Source organism: Diceros bicornis, chromosome 3, assembly GCF_020826845.1.
Source record: "Diceros bicornis minor isolate mBicDic1 chromosome 3, mDicBic1.mat.cur, whole genome shotgun sequence".
In the NCBI taxonomy this organism is placed as follows: domain Eukaryota; kingdom Metazoa; phylum Chordata; class Mammalia; order Perissodactyla; family Rhinocerotidae; genus Diceros; species Diceros bicornis.
In genome coordinates, this window is record NC_080742.1 from 69,695,351 (window position 1) to 69,718,001 (window position 22,651).

Below are 22,651 nucleotides of genomic sequence, written 5' to 3' on the forward strand. Positions count from 1 at the left end.
GTTTTGCTTTCTCTGATTGTTGCAATAACAACAGTAAAGTTATCTCCCTTTAATACATATCTGGGGACTATTTCTTGTTCCTTTTGTTTGGTGACTCTGACTAGTTTATTTGGGGAATGTTTTGGGGCTTTTGGATTCATTGTGTAGGAAATTAATTTGAGGAAAAGAATGAAGAAGCAAATGACTTAGGCCAAAGAGCCAGTAAGGTGTGCTTGAGTAGGTTGTATTGTTTGGTTTTGTTTTGCTTTAAGTATGCTTTGATTTGAATTCATTTGGACTCTTACCTACTGGGAAATTTGGGCTGGTTGCTTAACTTTATGTGCTCAGGTTTTTGATCTGTGAAATGAAGTAAGTCCTGTAAAGTGTTCAACATAGTATCTTGCATGTATTAGGTATATAATAAGTGCTAGTTCTGTTTCGGTTGTTTGTGCAAACTTCAATGTAGTCTACACCCCTCGAGGGCAGGGAGCAGGACTTGCTCTTTGTTGAATCTTTCATCATTGTACAAACATGTCGTTGTACAGGCCTTTATTGTGCGTACACCTAGTAGTTGCACCTAGATAAATGCTTGCTGAATGAATGAACATAAAGACATTCTGTTCATGGTGTTTGGTTTTTTCAGATATCTAAGGATCAGGGCATTGATATATTACATTTTCAATTACAAAAAATATAAAGGCAAAAGGGTCTCTGTTTCTCTTACACTGATATTATGGTTTCCTGTAATCAAACTCACTTAAGTGACTTGAACTTACATTTTATATTTATTAATCTTAAGGAATGGATTCTCCAGCTGTATTATAGTATTTTAAGAATGGTAATTCAGACAATCTAGAGAAGATTATTGGTCATGTATTATGTATATTGTGCTGAATTAAGTGCCAGAGCCCTTTAACTTATATTCTCAAGAGGGAGACGCTTTAACTACACAAAGCAATCAAGGGTAAGAAGAAGCAAGAACAAGTCTAGCAATGCAAATGTCAGCCTTGGGACCACAGAATTCCTCCTCTGTTATTAATTGTGTGCCCTTGAGGAAGTGCATTAATGTTTTGAGCCTCCTTTGTCATACCTACAGTGAAAATAACAACCACTCTGTAATTTACGGTAGATTTAAATTTAAAGCAGAAATGAGACAAGAAGGTGATACCATTTTGAAAACTGATAAGTACTGTACAAGCATAGACATTTGTCTAGGCCAGAAACATAGTTTTAATTAGAAAAGTGGAAGAACAGCATAAGATGGAACATTCAGAGCAGTGAAATTTAGGAAAGCAAAGGGAGGATTAGGTCTGATATCTCATGCTTTGTTGGAAGGTCACAGACCTCGAGAGATGGGAGCAAAGATGTCTCCATGCTAGAAGGAGGGGACAGGGATCTGGAGAAGATCCCAGGGTGCAGTTTGCCCTGCTATGTGAAGAAGATGGCCGGAAATGGATCGGACTCAACTCTTCTCCATATGGGAAGGAGATTTAGGCTGCTGAGAGCATCATATTGAGAAATTTGGAGGCATATTTATGATGACACTTTAGGAAAGGAAGAAACAATCTAATCTATGTTTTGATAGAGCAGGAGGTAAAAATATAAGTGCTTCATAGCGTTAATTAGAATCTGAAGAGATAGAAGTGAATTCAGCCTGTGTGTTGTTGGCATCAAGGTTTATAGCAGAAGCAGCAGCTGCTTCAGTCTGTGGGGATCCCTCTAGGTCACTGAGATTCTAGCTGGTGTCCCAGTGAGCTCTTCCAAACCCGTGGGTTGATCATTTAATTTTAACCCAATCCCTGGAGGCTGGCCCATTGTATTTGATCAAGCAACCATCGCTTGGCAGCCGTCACCTGACTTTGTTGCCTGTTGGGTTCTTTCCTGCGTTATTTACTTTCTATGTCACGGGCTTGGTTTTCTGGCATACTCACTGTTCAACATACTCTTTGGGTTTGACGGCCTTGCCTCAAATGAGGATATATGTAAATTTGGCTGACAGGTTTTCGGTATAGAGATTAAGAGTCTATGAAAGAGGAGGAGACAGGTAATTGGCATCACTGGGTAGCAAACGAGCACTTTTTGACTAAGCTAACAGTTCCTTTGGCACCACGTAAAGGTACTGAGAAAAGCTGGCCAGATAATAATTCAAGTCACTGCACCCGAGTAGTTAAAAATCTGATGGCTTGTGAAGTGATCTGTATTTTATTTTGTTCTCAAAAATGCTAGTTTGGATCTGTAGCTATTTCTTACTTATAAATTTATGAAGCTTCTTTTCCTCTTTCTTTGTGTGTGTGTGTGTGTAAGAAAGAGTAGACAGTGTTAACTGATGCCTATGAAGATCTACTTATATCTTAAAATCCATGAGGAAAAAGAGGAATATGCACGAGAAGAAAATACTTTATTTTATTTTATTGTGATAAGAAGCCTTCATGTGAGAGAGCTCTCTTAACAGGAGTTTTAGTGTACAATGCAGTCTTGTTATCTATAGGTACAATGTTGTACAGCTAATCTCTAGAACTTATTCATCTTGTGTAACTGAAATTTTGTATCCATTGATAGGCGATTCCCCCTTTCCCACTCCCGCCAACCCCTGGCAACCAACATTCTATTCTTTGCTTCTACGAGTTTAATTTTTTGTATACCTCAAGGAGGCGGAGTCAAGATGGCAACGTAGGCACACTCGGAACTCACCTCCTCCCGTGGACACAGCCAATTTACAACTACTCGGGGAAAAATTACCCCTGAGACAGAACTGAAAACTGGATAAAAGGAACTCCTGCAACAACGGACAATCCTAACGGAGGTGGAAGAGGCAGAGACTCCCTTCTGGAGAGGAAAAATGCCGCCTTCACAAGCCGCCAGCTTCACGGCCTCCGGGAGCAGCTCACAGGTACGCAGCCTCCCTGGAGGCGCGGGGCCCTGAGCAGGGGAGCGCCCCCGCTGTGGGCATTTTGTGGACCCAGCACAATCGAGACCAGCGGCATAATATCTGACTTTGCCTGCTACTAAAACGCTGGGGAGCACCCCCAGAAAACCCGGTTCACAAAGAAACTAAAACTGGCTCTTAAAGGGCCCGCGCGCAAACTCACCCGTTTCAGAGAGCACCCTAAAATCACCAGAAAGAAAGGTGCACAGTGCTTTGGTGATAAGAGATTCACCTAATAGGCCCTGAGTGCATCTCGGTGAGGGGTGAGACCTCTCCAGGGACTGGGACATTGGCGGCGGCCATTGTTGTGGCCTGGTGTGGGCGTGCTGACACAGATGCCATTGGAGTTCTCCCTGAGCCTGATAGCCCAGGGTCTGCCACACCCGCTAGAGCACCGATTTAATCCAGCTCAGCCAGGGCAGGCAGCCCACCCTAGAGACGGGCCCCACCCAACAACAAGCCCTCAGGCAACTTGTGGGCCTGCATAGATTGGTGACTGGATTCTCTGCAGCCTGGCAACTGAGCCGACTTGAGTGGGCCAGGGTGTGCACAAGGAGCGGGTGGAGAGTTTGGGGCGGTGGTGGAGTGTGTGGGGCTCCCGCCGGGGAGAGACATGGTCCACTTGGGGAGGTCGGGGTGCTCACACAGGGCAGGACTGTGTTGACTGTGTGTGTGGACCTGTGGGCAGCAGGGCTTGACAGCTGCAGAAGACTTGTGCTTCTCAAAGACCCAGATGGGGGTTTGCCCCACCTTCCAAAGCCTGAAACAATTGGGTGCTCCCATGCCTGAGGCCAGCCCCACCCAGCTGCAATCCTCAGAGAGCTGACAAGAGACCTAATAGGCTAGAGGCTTACAGCAATTGTAAGGCCCTGAGCCTAGCAACCTGCCACGGTGGGGGCCTACTCACTTAAAAGAAATACTGCAACACAAATGTGGTATTAGAACTTGCAGCCAACTGTGCTGGGGCTCCCCACACATGATAAAGAGACTGAAGGGCCCACAACAACTACAAGCAGCTGAGCATTACAACAGCTGGCCAGGAGCATAACCTGGCCTCCCTGGGTGCCTACAGGGAGAGCAAACAGGCCACAACAGAAGGACACACGTAGCCCACATAGGAGTCACCCCTGGAACATTGAGAACTGAGGGAAGCACACTGAAAGGCTCCTAAGGCATCACTTACATAAGGTAACCTATCCAAGAGCAGGAGACGTAGCTGACCTACCTAATACACAGACACAAGCACAGGGAAAGAAGCAAAATGAGGAGGCAAAAGAATACATTCCAAGTAAGGGAAGAGGACAAAACCCCAGAAAAGGAACTAAGTGAAACAGAAATGAGCAACCTACCCAACAGAGAGTTCAAACTAAGAGTGTTAAGGATGCTCACTGATCTGGGGAGAAGAATAGATGAACTCAGTGAGAATGTCAACAAAGAAATGGAAGATATAAAAAAGAACCAATCAGAAATGAAGAATACAATACTGGAAATGAAAAATTCATTAGAGGGACTCAAAAGCAGATTAGAGGATACAGAAGAACGGATCTGTGAGCTGGATGAAAGACTAGAAGAAATTACCCAAGGTGAACAGGCAAAAGAGAAAAGAATTAAAAAGACTGAGGACAGTCTAAGGGACCTCTGGGACAACATCAAGCGCACTAACATCCGTGTTATAGGTGTCCCGGAAGGAGAAGAGCGAGACAAGGGGTCAGAGAATCTATTTCAAGAAATAATAGATGAAAACTTCCCTAACCTAAGGAAGGAAACAGACATCCAGGTACAGGAAGCACAGAGAGCCCCAAACAAGATAAACCCAAAGAGGCCCACACCAAGACACATCATAATCAAAATGTCCAGAATGAAAGATAAAGAGAGAATCCTAAAAGCCGCAAGAGAATGTCAAGATACATACAAAGGAAACCCCATAAGGCTATCAGCTGACTTCTCAGCAGAAACCTTACAGGCTAGAAGAGAATGGCATGATATATTTAACGTGCTAAAAGGAAAAAACTTACAATCAAGAATACTCTACCCAGCAAGGTTATCATTCAAAATGGAAGGAGAGATCAAAATTTCCCCAGATAAGCAAAAATTAAAGGAGTTAGTCACCAAGAAACCAGTGCTACAAGAAATGTTAAAGGGACTGATTTAAGGGGAAAAGAGAAGACCACAAATAGGAAAAATTATCTATTTCCATGATTAGAACGTAATGGATACAAATGCACAAAAAAGAGGTTAGATATGATATCAAAAACATAAAACGAGGGAGGAGGGGAGTTAAAGAGTACAGCTTTCAGACAGAGGTCAAACTAAAGTGACCATCAATTCTGTATGGAAGAAGAAAGGAACAGAGAAGGACTACTAAAACACTGAGAAAAAAAAAAAGTTAAAAAATGGCAGTAGTACGTACTTATCAATAGCTACTTTAAACGTCAATGGACTAAATGCTCCAATTAAAAGGCATAGGGTGGCTGACTGGATAAAAAAACAAGACCCATATATATGCTGCATACAAGAGACACACTTCAGACCTAAAGACACTCACAAACTGAAAGTGAAGGGATGGAAAAAGATACTCCACGCAAATGGCAATGAAAAGAAAGCTGGGGTAGCAGTACTCATATCAGAGAAAATAGACTTTAAAACAAAAACTGTAAAAAGAGACAAAGAAGGGCATTACATAATGATCAAGGGAACAATCCAACAAGAGGATATAACACTTGCAAATATCTACGCACCCAATGTAGGTGCACATAAATATATAAATCAATTATTAACAGACATTAAAACAGAAATAGACAGTAACACAATAATAGTAGGGGACTTTAACACTCCACTTACACCAACGGATAGATCATCCAAACAGAAGATCAATAAGGAAATATTGGCCTTAAACGACAGACTAGAACAGATGGACCTCGTAGATATATACAGAGCATTCCATCCAAAAACCGAGGAATACACGTTCTTTTCAAATGCACATGGAACATTCTCCAGGATTGATCACATATTAGGCCACAAAACAAGTCTCCATAAATTTAAGAAGATTGAAATAATACCAAGCATCTTTTCTGACCACAACGATATGAAACTAGAAATCAACTATAGGAAGAAAATCAGAAAAGCCACAAATACGTGGAGATTAAACAAAATGCTACTGAACAACGACTGAGTCAACGAAGAAATCAAAGAAGAAATCAAAAAATACCTGGAGACAAATGAAAATGAAAATACGACATGCCAGAATTTGTGGGATACAGCAAAAGCAGTTCTAAGAGGGAAGTTTATAGCGATACAGGCCTATCTCAACAAACAAGAAAAATCTCAAATAAACAATCTAACAATGCACCTAAAGGAACTGGAAAAAGAAGAACAAACAAAGCCCAAAATCAGTAGAAGAAGGGAAATAATAAAAATCAGAGCAGAAATAAATGAAATAGAGACCAAAAAAACAATAGAAAAAATTAATAAAACCAAGAGCTGGTTCTTTGAAAAGTTAAAGAAAATTGACAAACCTTTAGCTAGACTCACCAAGAAAAAAAGAGAGAAGGCACAAATAAGTAAAATCAGAAATGAAAGAGGAGAGGTTACAACAGGCACCTCAGAAATACAAAAGATTATAAGACAATACTATGAAAAGCTATATGCCAACCAATTCAACAATCTGGAAGAAATGGATAAATTCTTTGAATCATACAACCTTCCAAAACTGGATCAAGAAGAAGTAGAGAATTTGAATAGACCAATCACCAGTAAGGTGATCGAAACAGTAATCACAAACCTCCCCAAAAATAAAAGCCCAGGACCAGACGGCTTCCCTGGTGAATTCTAGCAAACATTCAAAGAAGACTTAACACCTATCCTTCTCAAACTCTTCCAAAAAATTGAGGAGGGGGGGAAGCTCCCTAACTCATTCTACGAAGCTGACATTACCCTGATACCAAAACCAGACAAGGACAACACAGAAAAAGAAAATTACAGGCCGATATCACTGATGAACATCAATGCAAAAATCCTCAACAAAATACTAACAAATCGCATACAACAATACGTTAAAAAGATTATACACCATGATTAAGTGGGATTTATTCCAGGGATGCAGGGATGGTTTAACATTCACAAATCAATCAACGTGATACACCGCATTAATAAAATGAAGAATAAAAATCACATGATCATCTCAATAGATGCAGAGAAAGCATTTGACAAGATACAGCATCCATTTATGATAAAAACTCTGAATAAAATGGCTATAGAAGGAAAGTACCTCAACATAAGAAAGGCCATATATGACAAACCCACAGCTAATATCATCCTCAATGGTGAAAAACTGAAAGCTATCCCTCTAAGAACAGGAACCAGACAAGGATGCCCACTGTCACCACTCCTATTTAACATAGTACTGGCAGTCCTAGCCAGAGCAATCAGGCAAGAGAAAGAAATAAAAGGGATCCAAATTGGAAAGGAAGAAGTGAAACTCTCACTATTTGCAGATGACATGATTTTATATATAGAAAACCCTAAAGAATCCACCAGAAAACTTTTAGAAGTAATAAACGAATACGGTTAAGTTGCAGGATACAAAATAGACATACAAAAATCAGTTGCATTTCTATACACTAACAACGAAGTAGCAGAAAGAGAAATTAAGAATATCATCCCATTTACAATTGCAACAAAAAGAATAAAATACCTAGGAATAAACTTAACCAAAGAGGTGAAAGATCTGTACACCGAAAACTATAAAACATTTCTGAAAGAAATCGAAGAAGACACAAAGAAATGGAAAGATATTCCGTGCTCTTGGATTGGAAGAATTAACATAGTTAAGATGTCCATACTTCCTAAAGCCATCTATAGATTCAATGCAATCCCTATCAGAGTTCCAACAACATTTTTCACAGAAATAGAACAAAGAATCCTAAAATTTATATGGAACAACAAAAGACCCCGATTAGCTAAAGGAATCCTGAGAAAAAAGAACAAAGCTGTATGTATCACACTGCTTGATTTCAAAATATACTACAAAGCTATGGTAACCAAAACAGCATGGTACTGGCACAAAAACAGACACACAGATCAATGGAATAGAATCGAAAGCCCAGAAATAAACCCACACGTCTATGGACAGCTAATCTTTGACAAAGGAGCTAAGAACATACAAGAGAGAAAAGAAAGTCTCTTCAACAAATGGTGTTGGGAAAACTGGATAGCCATATGCAAAAAAAATGAAAGTAGTCCCTTACCTTACACCATACACAAAAATTAACTCCAAATGGATTAAAGACTTGAATGTAAGACCTGAAACTATGAAACTTCTAGAAGAAAACATAGGCAGTACGCTCTTCGACATCGGTCTTAGCAACATCTTTTCAAACACCACGTCTGACCGGGCAAGAGAAACAATAGAAAAAATAAACAAATGGGACTACATCAAACTAAAAAGCTTCTGTACAGCAAAGGAAACCATCAACAAAACGAAAAGACAACCTAACAATTGGGAGAAGATATTTGCAAACCATACTTCTGATAAGGGCTTAATCTCCAAAATATATAAAGAACTCATGCATCTCAACAACAAAAAAACTACCAACCCAATTAAAAAATGGGCAAAAGACCTGAACAGACATTTCTCCAAAGAAGATATACAGATGGCCAACAGACACATGAAAAGATGTTCAAACTCACTAACTATCAGGGAAATGCAAATCAAAACTACAATGAGATATCACCTGACGCCCGTCAGAATGGCTATAATTAACAAGACAGGAAACAACATGTGTTGGAGAGGATGTGGAGAGAAGGGAACTCTCATACACTGCTGGTGGGAGTGCAAACTGGTGCAGCCACTATGGAAAACAGTATGGAGATTCCTCAAAAAATCAAGGATAGAACTACCATATGATCCAGCTATTCCACTGTTGGGTATTTATCCAAAGAACTTGAAAACACCAATTTGTAAAGGTACATGCACCCCTGTGTTCATTGCAGCGTTATTCACAATAGCCAAGACTTGGAAGCAACCTAAGTGCCCATCAAGGGGCGAATGGATAAATAAGATGTGGTATACATACACAATGGAATACTACTCAGCCATAAGAAACAATGAAATCCAGGCATTTGTGAAAACATGGGTGGACATTGAGGGTACAATTCAAAGTGAAATAATTCAGAGGGAGAAGGTCAAATACTATATGATTTCCTTCATTAAGTAGTAGATAATAACAACAATAAACAAACACATACGGACAGAGATTGGATTCGTGCTTACCAGAGGGGAAGGGGAGAGGGAGGAGGGTGAAAGGGATAATTCAGCACATGTGTGTGGTGATGGGTTGTAATTAGTATTTTGGTGGTGAACATGATGTAATCTATGCAGAAATAGAAGTACAATGACGTACACCTGAAATTTTTACAATGTTATAAACCAATATTACTGCAATAAACAAAAGATTAAAAAATAAATAAATAAAAAATATTTTTTTGTATACCTCATATAAGTGGAATCATGCAGTATTTCTCCATCTGTGACTGACTTATTCTACCCAGCATAATGTCCTCAAGTTTCATCCATGTTATTTCATATTGCAGGATTTCCTTCTTTTTTTAAGGCTGAATAATATTCCATTGTGTGTACATACCACATTTTTTTTAAATCCATTCATCCATCAATGAACATGTAATCCACATTTTGGCTATTGTAAATAGTGCCACAATGTATATAGGAAGGCTAATATCTCTTCAAGATCCCAATTTCAGTTCCTTTGGAGGAACACTCAGACGTTGGATTGGTGGATCATGTGATATTTCTATTTTAAATTTTTGGAGATCCTCCATTACTGTTTTCCACAGTGGCTGCACCACCATTCCCATCAATAGCATACAAAGGTTCCAATTTCTCCACATCCTCACCAATACTTGTCTTTTGTGTTTTTGATAATAGCCATCCCAACACCCCAGCAGTGTGAGGTGATAGCTCATTGTGGTTTTGATTTGCATTTCTGTGATGATTAGTGATATTGAGCATCTTTTCATACAGTACTTGTTAGCCATTTATATGGCCTCTTTGGAGAAATGTCTGTTCAAGTCCTATGTCCACTTTTTAATTGGATTATTAGTTTTATGCTATTGAGTTGTAGGAGTTCCTTATATATTTTGTAAATTAACCCTTTATCACGTATGTGGCTTGCAAATAGTTTGCTGTGCAAAAGCTTTTTAGTTTGATGTAGTCCCACTTGTCTGTTTTTGCTTTTGTTGCTGGTGCTTTTCATGTCATATACATGAAATATTGCCAAGGCCAATGTAAAGAAGCTTTTCCCCTGTGTTTTCTTCTAGGATTTTTAGAATTTCAGGTCTTGCATTGAAATGTTTCATCTATTTTGAGTTGATTTTTGTGTATGGTGTCAGATAAGGATCCAATTTCATTATTTTGCATGTCGATATCCAGTTCTCCCAACATATTTATTGAAGAGACTATCCTATCCCCATTGTGCATGCTTAGCACCATTGTCAAAGATCAGTTGACTGTCTATGAATGGATTTATTTCTGTTCCATTGGTCTGTATGTGTCTTTATGCCAGTACCATACTGTTTCAATTACCATAGCTTTGTAATATATTTTGAAATCAGGAAGTGTGATGCCTCTGGCTTCGTTCTTCTTTCTTTAAGATTGTTTTGGCTATTTGGGGTCTTTCTTGGTTCCATATTAATTTTAGAATTGCTTTTTCTATTTCTGTAAAAAATACCTTTGGGATTTTGATAGGAATCACATTGAATTTATAGATTATGTTGAGTAGTCTGGACATTTTAACAATATTAAGTCTTTAAATTTATGAACACCAGATGTCTTTCCATTTGTTTGTGTCTGCTTTAATTTCTTTCATCAATGTTTTGTAGTTTTGAATGTATAATTCTTTTATCTCCTTAGTTAAGTTTATTCCTAAGTATTTTATTATTTTTGATGTTATTGTCAATGGAATTATTTTCCTCATTTCATTTTCAGGTGCTTCATTATTAGTGCATAGAAATGCAAATGATTTTTTATCCTACAACTTCACCAAATTCATTAGTTCTAACAGTTGTTTTGTATAGTCTTTAGGGATATATATCATATGCATCAATATATATGATATATATATTCGTATCATATATATATATGAATTAATGATCTATATGTTCATATATATATGAATTATATATATATATATATATATATATATATATATATATATATATATATGAATGAATGATCATGTCATCTGCCCCAAGGACAATTTTAATTTTAATCTTTTAATTTTAATTCTTCCTTTCTGATTTGGATACCTTTAATATTTTTTCTTCCCTAGTTATTCAGGCTAATTGTTCCAGTGCTGTGTTGATTAGAAATGGTGAGAGTGGGCATCCTTGCCTTCTTACTGATCCTAGTGGAAAAGCTTTCAATTTTTCACTGTTGAGTATGATGTTAGCTGTGGGCTTTTATATGGCCTTTATTATGATGGAGTAATTTCCATCTATTCCTAGTTTCTAGAGAGTCCTTATCATAAAAAACTTATGTTGAATATTATTAAACACGTTTTCTGCATCTGTAGAGATGATCATGTGATTTTTATCCTTCATTCTGTTAATGTGGTGTATTACATTAACTGGTTTTCATTGTTGAACCATCCTTGCATCCCAGGGATAAATCCTACTTGATCATAGTATATAATCCTTTTAATATGCTGTTTAATGCAGTTTTCTAGAATTTTGTTGAGGAATTTTGCATCTTTGTTCATCAGGGATATTGGCCTATAGCTTTCTTTTCTTGTAGTGTCTTTGTCTAGCATTAGCCTCATAAAATGATTTTGGAAATGTTCTCTACTCTCCAATTTTTTGGAAGAGTTTGAGAAGTATTGGTATTAATTATTCTTTAAATGTTTGGTAAAATTCATCCATAAAACCATCTAGTCCTTGGCTTTTCCTTTTCTTTTTTTTTAATTGAGATATAATTGACATATAACATTATATTAGTTTTAGGTGTAGAACATAAGTTTCGATATTTGTATATATTGCAAAATGATCACCACAATAAGTCTTTGTTAACATCCATCAACACACGTAGTTACAAACTTTTTTCTTGTGATGAGAACTTTTAAGATCTACTCTTTTAGCAACTTTCAAGTATACAATACAGTATTATTAACTATAGTCACCATGGTGTATATTACATCCCTGTGACTTATTTATAACTGAAAGTTTGTACCTTTTGACCACTTTCACCCATTTCTCCCACTCTTAACGCCCCACTTCTGGCAACAACAAATATGTTCTCTGAATCTATGAGTTTGAGGTTTTTTGGTTTGTTTTTAGATTCCACATATAGGTGAAGTTATACTGGGCTTTTCTTTTTGGGGAGACTTTAAATTACTGATTCAATCTCCATACTAGTTTTAGGTCTGTTCAGACTTTCTGTTTATTCATAATTGAATTTTAGTAAGTTATATGTTTCTAGGAATCTATCCATCTGAGGAGAAAACACTTTATATATTAGAAAATCATTAACGCTTTCTGTGAGTTAATTGGAGAGGCACTATGGCATAGTGGTTAAACGTACCGACTCTGGAACCAGATTTTGTGAGTATGAATTTGGGCTCTACAACTCACTGGCTGTGTGACCTTGTCATTTTATTTGAACACTTTGTACTATCTTTTCCTTGCCTGTTATGGTTATATAATAGTAGTTCCAAACCCATAGGGCTGTTGGGAGAATTAAATTCACAACCATATGTAAAATTCTTGAAAGCATATGTATATCCAATATTAATAAAATGTCTAGTTTTTAGTTGTATATAGTGTTCTTGTATTCTTAACATAAATATAGTCAAGAAGTATAATTTTTAAAGTTGGCAAAAATATCTTCATAGAAAGACTCTGAATGATGATACCTCAGAAAAGATTTGAAGAGCAGAGCTCTTTAATGACTTTCTTTGTTGAGCAGAGTGTGAATTTTATTTCTTATTGGTCTCTGTTAAGGTGTTTGATGATATGTGGTTGAGGCAAATGTTCCCACAAGTATAGAATATTCCTAGATGTCTTTAATATAAAGAAGGAAGTATCACATATCTTCATTTTCATTTGTTATCTTTTTCTTTTTAAGTTTGTGTTGTTTAATAAGATTCTTCTGTAAAAATCATCTTTACCAGTATTGGATTATTTTCTGTGCATAATGATTATCTAAATTAGGTGCAAATGAGGCAAAATTATAAAATAGTACTTTTCAAACTTTTCATCTGAAGTGCTGGTAATAGAAATTGTACATCCAGGGAGCTGGGATTTTAGTTAAAATAACCACTCTAAAGCATGAAGAATTTTTGAAGTTCCTATTTTAACTTAAAAAAAAAAGCATATGATGTTATGTGTTTTTCTACATAATATATTCATTTTGCTTTTACATATAAACATGTGACTTACTTGGTTAAATTATTTGACCTTTGCCTCCAAAACTTTGTAGTAGAATCAACACTTTAGGATGATAAACTCTATTTCTCCTATGGCTTTGACCACCCTTAGCATAAGGCAGCATATTCCAGATGAAAGAACGTTAATGGGTGAATTGTATTCAGCTGCCTTTCTCATCTTCCGCCTCATTTCATCAGTTTCCCATGATTCTCTGGCACTGTAGTGCTCCATTCTTGCTTGCTCATTTTCTACTGTGCCCAAGATTCCACACCTAGCCTTTCTGTTTTTGCTAAGGATCAGAATACTGATGACCTAAAGGGAAAAGAGAGCTCTAATCAACTAGTGAACATGAACGTTTCTACAGCTGAGGTCCGTTTGAACTATTGAACCTCTAAGTGATATTTACATTCTTAAAGTCTCTAAAGCCATTATATTTATATAATTTTCACTTTATTAAAATTTTCACCTCGACCATTTTAATCTTCTAATAGTGTGAAAACTATGCGCAGGTGGGGAAAGGGTAAGTAATGCCGTACCTGACGTCCCCTCATCCTACACCAGCCCTTGTTCTCTTTCCCCTTTTCCTACCCACACACCTCCCTCTTCTCACCTAAGATTAAGTGAAATACGTTATTATGAAATAATAGCATAAGTGAAATAAGAGGATTCACCAGAGAGGTGCAACTAGACGTAGAAATTGAGTTTCATTTCCTTCACAAATTAAATGGATATTCAAGAAAGGAATTCTCCAAAGATTAGCTCCCAGGACAGTTTTTCAGCTATATGAAGATTTTTTTGGAAAAGAAAAACTAAAGCAATTAAAATTCAAAGGAACTTAATGATTCTCTTCCTATAGCCTTCTCCAAAAAATTAATAGAGTATTTTGACGTACGGGGGTTACTCTTGATTGGTAGGATCTTTGTTTGAGGCTTAGAAATATTCCAAGTGGAGGGAGGTAACTCTGCCCACCTGGGAGAAGTGCTGATCATTATTATTTTGCTAATATAATTATCAGGATTTCAAGGAAGTATCCAATAGTGTGTTTCTTGAATTTTTCCAAAAAATTCAAACTTAGAATTGAGTTTACAGTTCTGAAATACATCCTCTACCATTTTCCGGGGAATGGTATCAACTGTTGTTTGTTGAGTTAGGTACATGACTTCCCAAATGACCCCAAACAAAATCACCTGGTCACAAAGTACTTGCCCTGCTACTACTGTGCGTGGCTTTTATTCCATCCAGAAATTATATAGATGAGCACAATCCTGATCTGTATCACTACCTTTGTTGCTTCTGTAGTTGGACCTTCCATTTTCTTCTTTTTTTCAAAATTTTTTAAAGGGGTCTGCATTGTCTGACAGTAAAGTTTGTTTTGTTTATCTGTTTATATATTTCTGTGTATTCTTTTTGTGTGTGTGTGAGGAAGATCAGTCCTGAGCTAACGTCCATACTAATCCTCCTCTTTTTGCTGAGGAAGACTGGCTCTGAGCTAACATCCATTGCCAATCCTTCTCCTTTTTTTTTCCCCCAAAGCCCCGGTAGATAGTTGTATGTCATAGTTGCACAGCCTTCTAGTTGCTGTATGTGGGATGCGGCCTCAGCATGGCTGGAGAAGCGGTGCTTTGGTGCACTCCCAGGATCCGAACCTGGGCCACCAGTAGTGGAGCGCGTGCACTTAACCGCTAAGCCACAGGGCCAGCCCGTGTGTGTTCTTTATTACACCAATTTTTTTTTAAATTAGAGCAGGGTTCAAAATCTAAGGATACTTAGGTAGAATTAAGGTTGTATGAAAGAAAGGATTTTATTTTGAACTGAAATATGATCACAATATGTTAATGTAGAAATGGCTAAATCATATTTTTAAGAAATTATGGCTTTTGACTGGAGAACTTGTACCTAAACAAATAATTTCAAATTCAATTACCCTGAGTTTCGGTAGATATCTGGCATAGAGACTAGCATATATTAGGTTACTCAATATATATTTTATACAAAGGTAGTCATGAGCTTTAAAAGCACCAATTAAACAAATTTAAAAGTAAATCTTTCATCCTAAATTATGCATGTTTAGGGCCCTTAGAGGAAAAGAAAGGAGAAAGAAAGTAGAGTTACATAAAGATGAGGAAAGTTGAATTCTAAATCATTGTGTAACAATCAAAATGCTGCAATTGAGTAGTTTCAGAAAATATCAGAATATTTTAAGTTTTTTAATGTTTTGGGGGGCTTTCAGCTTGCTTTTTACCTGCTTAAAATCTTCAGCATTACAAAGATAGTATTACTGTTTAACTGCTTTTTAATTCTATTTCTTATTATATCTGTGGCACAGATTTTTCAAGGGTATGTTGTTCTAGTAAATTCTATTTAGTAATCAAACTTGGGTAATCAAACATAATGGATATTTAGTTTTTGTTTTCTCCTTGCAAAAGATATTTAAAAGCAAAGATTTGATTTGAATTACCTAAATCAAGTTCATCAAATTTCATCAGTCTTTAAATTCTCTAAGGGAATGAAAATTTTTAAATTTATGAAAACACACTTTTCTACATGTTTTTTTTCACAACTTCATATCTTAGCTATTTACAGAGTCATATTAACAAGAATTTAGACACCAAAATTCTTGTTTTTTTAATTCAGCCTTCCTATATTGATTATTTTCTTATTAGCAAGAACTGAGACACTGAAATTTCATGTTTTTTTCCTATAAACCATATTTTCTTTTCATAGACAAATAATAAGGTATAAAAATAAAAGCATCTTCATGGAAAAAAGGATCTTTTCATGCTAGTATATTTTATTTCCACACATTAGGCTTTAGAAGCCAAAACAAACACATCACTGATTTTATGTTATTCTCTCCCACACAAGAAACATAGCAAGTAGCTTTAAAAGTTTTTTTTTAACAAGAATAAAATGAGGCTTTATTTTTAATGAATTAACATTTTTCTAGTAGTCTATAAAGATTTTCTTTGCAAAATCCAAAAAGGTTATGATGATTTGAAAACTATTCTTCTCCATTAATAGTTCTAAAAATTTTGTGAATCTTGCTTTTCTGAAATTATCTCAAATCTAGCAACAATTAAATTTCTCCTATATGTGTATACATATAAATATATGCATATTTAAAGTAAACATTATACACAAAGCGAGGACAATATATTTTTGTCACCAAATATATATTCATATTATTTATATATTGTCATATATATCATAATTATTGTACCAAAATTATGTTAACTTATATTTCAAATATAAACTATGTTTCAAGTAGATACAAGAATATATATATCCTTATAAACATTCTTATATTTTTTCAAATATGTATACTATATTTCAAATACATATACACACATATATGTATGTATATATGTCTCTGTCTCTGTCTATATATGCATATGTGTATGTTCTCCCAAATCTGCATGTTCTTTGGAATTCTATGTAATTTATTTTCCATGATAAACTTAGCTTAGATCACGGTTCTGCTTCTGAATTATTTATATTAAATATGGCCACAGTAATTTTTAAATGCTATTAAGGAAATGAAATCCATAAATGATTTGTTTAGAGACAGATGAAAACCAATCTATGAAAAGCATTAATTCAAGAAAGCGAGAGAAAAGAAAGTGACCATATTAACATATTTTCTTAGATATCCTAAGTGAAAGTTTAGCGTAAATGATACCGTTTTTTTTTGGTGAGGAAGATTAGCCCTGAGCTAACATCTGTTGCCAATCCTCCTCTTTTTGCTGAGGAAGATTGGCTCTGAGCTAACCTCTGTGCCCATCTTCCTCTACATTATATGTGGGACACCTGCCACAGCATGGCTTGATAAGTGGTGCATAGGTCTGCTCCTGGGATCTGAACCTTCAAACCCCAGGCTGCCGAAGTGGCGCACGTGAACTTAACCAATATGCCACCCGGCTGGTCCCTATACCTTTTCATTATAAACAATGATCTGAATATTTACATGTATCCAACACTGTATCTCAATAATACTCTTTTTTCCTCTTGCCCTAGACTTATTTTAGATATATTTAAATTTATTCATATTTTCAGCTTTAGTGAGATATAATTGACATTTAACATTGTGTAAGTTTAAGGTGTACAGGGTGATAGAGGTGTTAAATTTATCCATTTTTACATCAAATTCCTTTTTCAAAATTAAATGATTAAATGCAAGGCCTAGTTGTAAAATCTTAAATACTGCTATTTATTATAAACTATATATTTTTCTTATATATCCGCCTGTAGAAGGATTTCTGCTAGTCATATAAAAGGTCTGATCCCTTAAATTAACACATAGAACTAAAAAATTATATTTTATTCTTGTGAAAGGAGAACTTTTTCTTTATCTCTAAGTCTGGGTAATTTACTATTCTCTCATGGCGAGAAAGATATACATTCTTGCTTGGAGAGTAGATAGAGAAAGTTGGACACTAGAAAGAAGGTGAAAGCAGAACCAACTTGTCTACTTGTCACTGTAGGCACAGTGTGCCTAGAGCCCACAAAACTTTTAGGGTCTCACACAAATGTTTTATTTTATTTTAAAACATTCTGATGAAAAACTTTTAGTATAATTTAGTAAATTTTAATATTAATCTATATGAATACTAATTAATATGTTCATCTTTATATCAAAGCAGTCACAATATATCATTTTAATTTTAATTTTTTTTATGGAGGAAGTGGCCCGTGAATGTCATTTTCCACCTTGAGTGAAGTCCATGCGGTAGAGTGCAATCAGAAATGTGAATAAATAGGGAGTAGACGATGTGGGGGTTATTGTCTCAGAACTGCTTTTCTGTTGGACAGACTAAAATACATTCCAGGTTTATATGCCATGAAGTTCCCAAAACCATTTATAAATGGATAATGGTGACCGAGTCAATACTCTTGTGGGAAATCACCTTCTCCAGAGTGGGCTGCCTTACTTGTTGCTGTGCATTAGAATTGCCCTGGAGGGCGGCCATGCCCCTTAGTGCTCTGATGAAAATACTAACCACAAAAAGCAACATCATGGTTTTTCTGTGTCATCTATCCTGTGGGTTTATTAAAACATTTTATGCAACTCTTTGCGGGGAAACACTTTGCTATAGTAGCTATTTTGGGTGATTTCCCACAGAAAACTAACATATCTGGTTACTTCTGCCTGTCAAATCTTCTTATAAAGCCATGTGTTCAGGCAGAAGTGGAATTGTTAAAAAAAAATCAAATGAAGCATTTATATCACTGTCTAAGTGAAACTACGACAGAGAAAGAGTGGATAAAGAGTAAGGAAAGACTGGGAAAATTTGGGGTGAGAAAGTCATTTATACTCTCCTGCTCATATCTGTTTCTCTAGACTCTTGTCTCAAGTGATAAGTTTAATAGAAATATCTCCTTAGAATTTCTAATTTCAGTATCATAATTGAGTAAAAGTTCTGAGAGAATCTCCTGCTTTATTAAAATTAATCTCTGGATTAGACAGTTTTTGAAGATTTACTGTGATGGTTCATTTTTTATGTCAACTTAGTTAGGCTATGGTGCCTAGTTTGCCAATTGTTTGGTCAAATAGCGATATATATATTGTTGTGAAGGTATTTTTTAGGTGTGATTATCAGTTAGTAAAATTGACTTTAAGTAAAGCGCATTGTTCTTTATGATGTAAGTGGGCCTGAACCAATCAGTTGAAGGCATTAATAGCAAAGACTGAGGTTTCCGAAGAAGAAGGAATTCTCCTTCAAGACTGCAGCATAGAAACTGCCTGAGTTTCTAGCTTGCTCACCTGCCCTACAAATTTCTGGCTTGCCAGCTCCCACAAAACTGTGTGAGCCAATTTCTTCGAAAAAAATCTCTTTTTTTTTTGCCCCTCTCTCTCTCTTTCTTTCTCTCTGCATATCCCTTATTGGTTCTTTTTCTCTGGAGAACCCTGCCCCACTATAGAATAAACAAACAGAATAAACATGGTGGGGGGGGGTGCGGCTAGGCTCATTCTGAACCAAAGTTGGGGTCTGCAAAGCCAGTAGTTGGATTTGGTGATCTAGATCCACAACCTGGTCTTCAGCACCTGGTCATCAAAATATACCGTGGAACATTTTTAAATGTTAGGCAATGAATCATTATCCTTTCTTTCCAGTTTTCTCAGTACCTCCTAAATAAGGCAACTATGATGATATATTGTACTGTCAGTAAAGCAATTCAATTTTAAATTCCTTGGGACCAGAGACAGTATTGATATTCCTTCTTTTCACTCTTAGTAACAAGCATAGTCTCTGCCTATAATTGCTACTCAGTAACTATATTCTTAAATATCCTTAGTATATACTGGCCTCTGATTCCCTGTACACTATCACAAGGCTAAAGGCTGGTGGTAGCCCTAAGTTATACAATGGCACATTTGAAAGTAGCTCTATTATATAACAAGTTCCATTCAGTAGGACTCCTTTTAAGTAGCGCACTGCAATTTTCAATTTCAATTGCAAGGAGATAAAAGCATGTCTGCAAAATGAATTGGTGAAGTTTCTTATAAGCATCCAAAGGATTAAAAGCAGCATTCTACTTTTTTCTTTTAACATCACAATGCTTTTCCACTGACTGCACTCTATTTTCCTGGGCTAGGGATCAGAAAACCAAGCATTTTAACAAATAGCCTTTCAGTGAGAAAGGTAAAGTGACCTAAGGAGACTTACCTATTGCCCTTAAATTTGGAGGACTTTATATTTTCTAAAATGATGAGATGCTCCTTTTGGTTTACCATTGAATTTGGACTGCAAGCTTTCTTATTTGTCTTTTAAATTGAATGTTTAGAGTCAATTTTGTGTGAAGCTCTGAGAACTATAGGCCTGAAGAGCTGGAAAAGGAACATTGACTGTCTCTGTTTAAAAACACACTGATGGCTATCACTAGGAAATTAAAATCATCTCGACGTGCTGCCTGTTTCCCCTCCTTCTGTGTTGCTCTTTCCATTCCCTTTCATTCTTCTAATTTTCTATTCTGTTTGCTCTGACTTCCTTTTTCTTGGCTATGTCATTCTTCTTGTTTGGTGTTTTTCTTGCTCTGCTTACCTATTCCTTGTTCTATTCCTTTCTCTATTCCCCCTTCTCCCCACCCTAAGACCTCATGGAGGTCAGAATCACTATTGTAAGTCTGAAAAATTATCTTTTCTTTGTTTTGAAATATGTCAGCCCACAGACAAACTGGCTGTTGGTCCCGCAGCTGATCCACCGATGTTCTGCTGCTGCCAGGCGGCAGACAATACTTTTGCAGAGCAGGTGGGTCCACTGGGTCTCTGAATGTATAAACCTCCCACAAACTACTTAGCTTTGAGGGGCGAGCAGTGCTCAGGGGGAAGCTTGTCCTTGTGGGGAAGACGTTTAACCCTGGGAAAGAAATAAAATGTTCTCTCTTAGTAGGACATGAGAAGAAGAAATGAGAAAGGAATGTGTCATCATCAATCACGCATCCTTGACATTTGTTGATTAGAGGAAGACATTGCTGCAATTGAATAAAAATTTTTACTTAAACATTTCAATCTTTCTTTACTTGATATGATGTATTTTTTAGCTCGTATCAGAGAAGAGTGCTGATTCAGAAAATCTTTGATTCCAGAATTTCATTTTATTTGAGGTGAATTCTTCTTTTTATTTTTTCTTCCTCTTTTTTTCTTGTTTATACTTTCTTCCACCCTGACTTCACTATTGATAACTTAAGCAAGTTTTTGTTTGTTTGTTTCTTTTCTTTTGTTTAACATTCAGAGAAAGCTGAAATAACTTATTGTACCAGAGTGAGCACTGGATCTGGGAATGGGAATGAAAATTTTAATGCTTTTAGTTTTTGTTCATGAAAAATCCTACCAATGCTTCACTTTACAGGGTGCTCAGATGTCCAAGTAGAGTGTGTTATACACAATACTGTACTTGTTAAAAACAAAACGCCTTCCACGAATTTTTTGTTTTCTTGGAAAACAGTTTCCTCGTCTAGCACATTGCAAGAAACAGGTTGTGTTCACAATAAGTGTTTACTGAATAGATGATGTTTAATTGAAGAGTGGAAGAAATAGGTGTACTAGATACATTCAAGGCTATGATCTGAGCTGAAGGTGCTATCTACTGTCCCTAGTACTTTAAAAATAGCACTTCTATTTAAAAATTTATCATTTTTATTCCTGGCTCTTCACTCTTCTTTCTTTCTCTATTTCTTTGTTTTTGATGCATGGTTTAATTTTTCTTTTTCTTTTTCTATTTTTCCAATTACCATTTAATGAAAGTCTCTTTGGACAGGCATTGTGCTGAATTTTCAGGATACAGAAATGAATAATATATCTTTCCTTCTATAGCTCAGAGTTGAATAGGATAGACAAGTAGAGAAAACACATTCTGGTTTTTAAGCATATTCTGGGCTTTAAGCATATTCCAGGAAAGACTGTGGATAAGTTGGGGCAATTATAAATGCCTAGCTGACAAACTATCCTAACGTTTGTGTGTGTATGTGTAAAACAACTCCAAATAATCCAAAATCTTTATTTTTCCCTATTCCTTTTGTTTGTAATTAGTGATGCTTTTAGAGACTAGGTGAGAAGACATAGTAAAATGAATGCATCACCAAATAAGTGCTACATATAACATGAAATTTTACATTAAAATTTTTGCAATAATTTTCATTATAAAATGAGAAATATATTCTTGAAGTATGTGTTGGGGAGGTGTTATCCCAAATTATACTTAAGAATGCAAAGAACAATTTATAAAGTCCCAGACATAAATGAAAACAGTATTTCAGTTCAAAAACTAATAAGGCTCTCAGAAAAGAAAATTTATTCTTCTTACGTGTTAGGGAAATTTTTCTGCATTACAACATTGAATAATTTTTTAAGGTTATATGTTCGATTTTTTACCTTAGACTCTACAAATATCCTTTTGGTTCATCGCTACTTGTGCTCCATTGAGTTCTTCTCTACTATGCTTTAATTTTTTTTCCCCTTCTCGTTTACTGCAAAAAAAAGATTTTCCTTTTTGTCAGCAATTCAACGTCTAGCAGTGTCTATTCTTTTTTGTTTTATCTATTTTTATTTATTATTATTTATAATTATTATCATATTATTATGTATAATATATATTATTTTATTTTATTTTGTTTTATTCTTTTTTCCTGCTTAGTTGTTTACTGGTATGATTTTGGTCCTCAGTTAGCTGTCTTCTTCAGCCCTCACAAGAGAGAGATTATATGGTCATTTTGTAACCAAGGAAACAGGCTCCAGGTAAGGAATTAATCTCACTAAAGCTTAAAGGTTTTAACAAGAGAGTTGGGATTCAAACTCAGATTTGCCTGACACTC